A 6129-nucleotide genomic window follows, 5' to 3' on the forward strand; every position below is an offset into this window, starting at 1 on the left:
CGGTGCTCTCGGCTTGAAAGGAGAAGCTGCCGATCCGGGTGAATGAGACGACGAGCTGCGGTCGTAACGCTGCTACTGCTGCTGTTGCCGCTGCTACTGCTTCTCCTACTTCTTCCTCTGGTTGTGACTGAGTGCCGCCGCAGCGCAGCCAGAGACTTTATTGCGGGAGGGTGGAGGCAGCCAATCAGGGGCCGAGGGCAGGACGCACACACACACCCCCCCCCCGCGCGCCTACTCCCTGTCTTCTGGATTGTATTTTCGTTTCTCCATCTCCTCATGAGTGGGACTCCCCCGCCTCCTCCTCCTTTGTGTTTCTGTTCCGCATTATCTGAGTAATGCGTCACTCAGCTGGAATATTTGAACAATTCTCGGGGGGAGTTTTGTGTGAAGCTATAGTTGGTAAATTGATGAATAAATAAAAAATAATAATTTGGGCTTTGTTTCCTTCTTTAAAAGTTTTAAAAGGTCGCCGCCCCTCAAAAAATAAAAGAAAAGTAAAAGAAAAGAGGAACAAAAATGTAGTTGTAGTAGTAAGCAATAAATATGCTTAAAAATGAAAAATAAAGACTGAAAACACTAAATAGGTTTATCAAACCCCCAACCCACCCAACAACAGTCATCCACTGCGGCCACTGCAGCTGTTGGCAGCCCTGACTGGAGGACAGCAGAGGACGGTGGAGTCAGCCGTGAACATAGAATACCATCTTTTGTAGAATGATGTTTCTAATAATAATGTGTGTTCAGCCCCACCAGTCAGTCCAACTCCTCTGCTCTACTGAAACACACACCTAAAGAAATCTTCCTTTTATGACATCAGAAAGGGCAGTGATACCGGGGGGCCCCCTGCCAGGTGTCGGTCCCACCCTGTGAAACCGCTTTGGGTCTCCTTCCAAACACGCTTAAGATACAACAAAAGAGCAGATTCCTGGGACCTAAAACCCAGCATTTCAGCAGGAGGTTAAATAGGCTGTTTTCTCGTCTGGCACTATCGAGTTTATAATAACTCAAGCAGGGCTGCTCCATTGAAGAGCAGGATAAAACAAACAAAAAAAAAATCAAAGATTTGCAAAAGGATTTCAACATTGTGCCTCACGTGGAGAAAACCAGCTCTGTGACACCGCTGCCAGTCTGAGCAGCAATCAGCCGCAGCAGCAGCAGCAGCAGCAGCAGCAGCAGCAGCAGCAGAACAGCATTGCTGTCAGGACAAGTCGGACGTCTGCAGGTTTTGCCAATAATGTGCCAGGAAACTCCAGTGGAACAGCAGCCCGAGGCGACCGAGGCTGGAGGCTCTAACCAGTAACATTTCAACCAATTTATTCCGTTCACCTCCGTCTCCCCTGCCGCCGCTCCTCCTCCCACACCACCACCCCTCCACCTACATCCCCCCCATCTTTCCATCCGTCCATCTCCATCCCCCCATCCTTCCATCTCTCTCCAGCCGGCCTCCCCCTCCCGATCGGCCTTTTGTAAGTCTGCGCTTCTCACCAGAGCTCATACACACACACACACACACACACACACACACACACACACACACACACACACACACACACACACACACACGCACAAAACAAAACGAAAACAAAGTATCTGGCAGGTAAATGAGGTTTATGGCGCTCAGGGAAGTGAAGTGATCGTCTGGGCTCCACAACGATGCAGTAATAATCGACACCTCGTTATGCAACGTGGATGTTTTATCGTGCGTGAAGACGACGACGGCGGTGACGTGCGTGATGGGACGCCTTTTGCCCGTTCCGTTCTGTCCCCGTTGCGTAAGTCATGACTGGAACGAGATGATTTGATCAGGGGGAAATGTGCGGATGAAATGAAACGGCCAGGCGGTGCACCGTGTCAGCTGGTGACTGTGGAGCACCGTCGTTTGTTCCGTCCTCAGAAGAAATTAACTGTTTTGTTACACGTTTTTTTTCCTCTCTCTCTCTCTCTCTCTCTCTCTCTCTCTCTCTCTCTCTCTCTCGTTTCCTCTCAACTGTCCTGTTTATCTGATCTTCTGCAGACAGTGGGATGTTTCCCTCTTACATAAGCCAATAACCTCCTAACAGCGCCTCATCCACCCACCACACCACAACGTGCAGACCCGCTGGTTGTTCAGCCTTTTGTGTTCGGCGGATTTTTCTTCGTAAACGAGCGGCGTCGAGATATCAGAAAAATCGCCCCCAATCTGGCGGTCAACATCGCGGGCTGTTACGTAACGTGGCATTAGGGCAGATTTACGTACGGGGCCCTAATCCGCCGTTTTCCACGTTTGACCGGAAAACATCAGCGTCGTCGGCATTAACTGGTGGCAGGCGAGTCAGGACACGATCGCACCATGTGCCTACCGATAAAGAGGCAGAATGAGCTTTCGTTTCAGGTTCTGCAGGGGGGGGGGAAACGTAGGAAAGAAACTAACTAGCATGCGAATTTTAGACAGACAGTAAGAGTCTGTAAGTTCTAAGAAGTACAAAACAAGGAAAACATTTTGTTTTGGGAAATTGTGGTGAATTCACAACTTCCCTACATGCCTCATAGTTTAGGAGGAATTCACTCTTTCACAGGAAGTGGACGTTTTAAGAGCTTACGATTTCTCCCACAAGAAGACCTCAGATTAATTTGATTAACTTTTCCTAAAATAAAGATTTGTATTCATTTTTAACTCTGTCTGGTTACTGTGTATCCATGTAAATTTGTGTAAAACAGAGGATTTGAACAAGCAGTAAGTGTTAGTTTTACCCAAACACTTGACACAACATTTACACATCAGCCATGAAACGAATGTGCAACTTGTAGCTTTTTTAAAAAGGACAAACTCGATTAAATATTTAAGTCACTCAGTTAAAATATGGAGCTTTAATGTTGCTTCTGTGCCAATTCTAGTCACAAAGCGATGGGACCTCAGTCCCCTCATGAGCTAAGCCGACATAGCTCCACAAGCCTGCTCGATATTGTGGTTTTGCATTACAATGGTCCATTGGAACAAGAAAAAAATAGAAATTTATTATAGACCACCACCATCACCACCACCACACCTCTCCGGCAAAGTCGTAGTTTTGTTCTTCATACAGACGCTGACTGAGGAAAAGCAGTGCAAGACTTATTGACGGTGTCCTTCCAGCCACGTCTCTCATTCCGTGTGGATTACAGCACACTCTCCGCATTACTAAAGGTGTGACGGCGCCTGGACCTTCCTGATGGAGCTCGTTCACGCTGCCGCTCCACGCCCTCGGGGTGCCCGCTGTCCAATAGCTGAAATGCAGATTTCCAGTAAATCTATTCAGGTAACAATCAGGACGGAGCAGGTAGAGCCCGGAGCTTCAATAAATAGGATTCCTGTAAGTGTGTGTGTGTGTGTGTGTGTGTGTGTGTGTATGTGTGTGTGTGTGTGTGTGTGTGTGTGTGTGTGTTGGTGGCAGCACAGAACAAGGAAATCCCAGTTTAAAAAAGAAATGTTCTTGGTGTGCTTGTTTTTGTTCTTGTTCTTGGCTTGTGGGACGAAGGACACCTGAAGGGAGAGTCTGACAGGCGGCTCTGAACTGAGCTAAAGGTGCATTACAACCAAAAGCTCCACGTGCAGGCAGACTGCAATGTGCCAGGATTGAAATGTTCCTGCGGGGAAATAAACAAACAGAGGCTTTATTTTGCCCGTATGTGTGTGTGTGTGTGTGTGTGTGTGTCTGCATGTGGCCTGTTCCCTGAATAACTTCAACAAAAGCACTGACAAATGCAGGAATCTACAGTAGGATGTGGTCTCCACCAGCAGCCGCCCCGAGACGGCTCCCAGTGTCGGAAAGAAAAAAATAAAGAAACGCATGGACAAACATCCTGAATAACAACCAGCAGTTCTATATATGAAGTTTCCAAGAATATCTTGGACATGGATGGAGAAGCTCGTCCGGACGGTCCAGATATTTTCTGTCATTCCAGCCTCCGTGTGATTCCTGCCGGTCGCAGAATCGAAACCTGGCAGCTCCTCTCGGAAAAACCTGGACGAGCAGCGACTCGTCTCATCACAATCTTGAAAGGCGAGATGTGTATTAAGTGTAAAGCCTGGAGACTGCGCCCCCCCCTTCCCCTCCACACCCCGCATCCCTATCCCCCATCTCCTCTGGAGACTATAGATTCATCTCGTACTTTAAATATCAAAGGGAAAAACCACAGAGAGGAAACGGCGGCAGCTCTCTGGTGGCTACGAGGTGTTAATGGGCGAAAATCTGCTCCGTCTGCGGCTGATTGGCTGATCTGCCGCCCCGCCTCCATTTCACCAACGCCGCCGCCTTTTATCCGCTAATACAGATATTAGCTGGAGGGAGGGGGGTTCAGGGGGATCCTGGAGCTCGGCTGATGCAGATTCGATCGTCTCCCCAGCGGTCGCATTTGCATCTGTAGCACTCGGCTTTTGTTCTGTCAACCAATGAGTGACTGAGCCCGGAGTTGAACATTAATCCAGTGAGGAAGATTCTGGCGGCGCCCACAGGTGGAGACTCTCTCACTAGCTGCGTTCCATTAGGCCTAGAATTGCGCAAAACCAAAATATCGCAATAAAAAGCTGGTCATGGAAACACCTTAACTTAACTGAGTGAAAATGACGCGTTACGTTTGGATGCAGGAGGAGAGAGAATATAATATATATTACAAGTAATGAAAGAGGAAAGCATAACAACCATTCTTGACAGCAAACAAACGTAAACAAACAAAAGCAAACAGAATTCTCGTAAGATCTCGTGGGATGAGATTTTTACAGCTAATGCTCTTCACACCATTCAATGGAAACACCTGCAAATCGCGATTGTACTTTGTTGAAATTTTAGAAATATCGCTTCTATTTTGCAAAACGCAGCTAGTCTCTTTCTCTCCCCCCCCCCCCCCCCCCCGCCTCAGTGCACGCTTCTTTTTGCCAAGTTTCTCACCTTCACACGGACACACCGACACATCTAATCATGTGGTTTTCCTTTATTTTGCGGAAGGTCGCATGACGTGGTGAACTCTGCCCAAACCCTCAGAAACTGAAAACCTTCGCATGTTTTTTTCCAACCTGAAAATACCCTGCAACCCTGCAACTTTTATTGTAGAAACAACTTTCAGGAAGCGAAAGTTGTTTCTACAGTAAACGCCAGCGGGGACTTCAGAGGAGTTTCTACCCAATAAGGAATAACATTCAAAATAACATTTAAAAGTCAGATGATCAGACAACCCATGTGGTGCATGGGAGTAAGTTGTGGAGGTGTGTGTGTGTGTGTGTGTGTGTGTGTGAAACCCAGAGTTTCACTCTTCGTGGTCATGTGGTTATCGCTGTGAACCACAAGACGACCAGAATCATCGTGATTCAGAGACTTTGTGTAAACACTGAGCGGCTCGTCAGCCTGTTTCCAGCCTGGAACCCTGGACACACGTCTGGACGGGCTGAGCTGATGGGCAGCAGCTCATTACACACTGGAGCTGCCTCACAAGAGCTCATTACAGGAGGGGAAGCAGGAGGGGAGACAGTCGACTGGACACTGGACTCATTATTCAAAGCTGCCTGCAGGCTGTTTGCTGCCGGCCAGCTGAGCTACCTCACACACACACACACACACACACAAAGGCTTGTGATCACTTCCAAAACACACCTGCATGTTGAGGGTGTGGAGCTTTGATAATGACTAATTGCAATAGGACTATTCATGACTGGCTGTATAGTGAAGTGCAGCCAGACTGGGAATCACAGACTCGGCTTTCTTACAGGCCGAACAGCCCAACCTGCGCTGACCCACACAATGCGAGGAATCCCTCAGCTAATCAAATCTGCTACTCCTGCACGCGTGAGAAGCTAGAATTATTCGGCCGATAGGAAAGAAAGTAAAAAAAAAAGGTAGTAAATAAGCAACTAAAAGAAAAGCCTCTTCTGCCGTGGTCCTGGTTCCCAGCTCTGGAGGTGAAGACGAGCTTTGAGCTTCTCTTGGAACAGAGAAGTCGGTCAGTGACGTGAGATGAGGTGCAGGCAGACGTTCGCACGCTGGAGTTGCTGACGTCAGTGCCGGCCGCAGCAGGAATCCCGCTGCTGGACCAGCCAAGGGTCTCCGCCCCAGCCCCTCTCTACAGCTTGGCCTCCTTTTCTTTTTCCTTCTCACCACTTTCACATCTGCACGACCGCCG

Source organism: Nelusetta ayraudi, unplaced genomic scaffold, assembly GCF_046127955.1.
Source record: "Nelusetta ayraudi isolate G7.1 ecotype Tasmania unplaced genomic scaffold, CSIRO-AGI_Nayr_v1 ptg000092l, whole genome shotgun sequence".
Taxonomy (NCBI): Eukaryota; Metazoa; Chordata; class Actinopteri; order Tetraodontiformes; family Monacanthidae; genus Nelusetta; species Nelusetta ayraudi.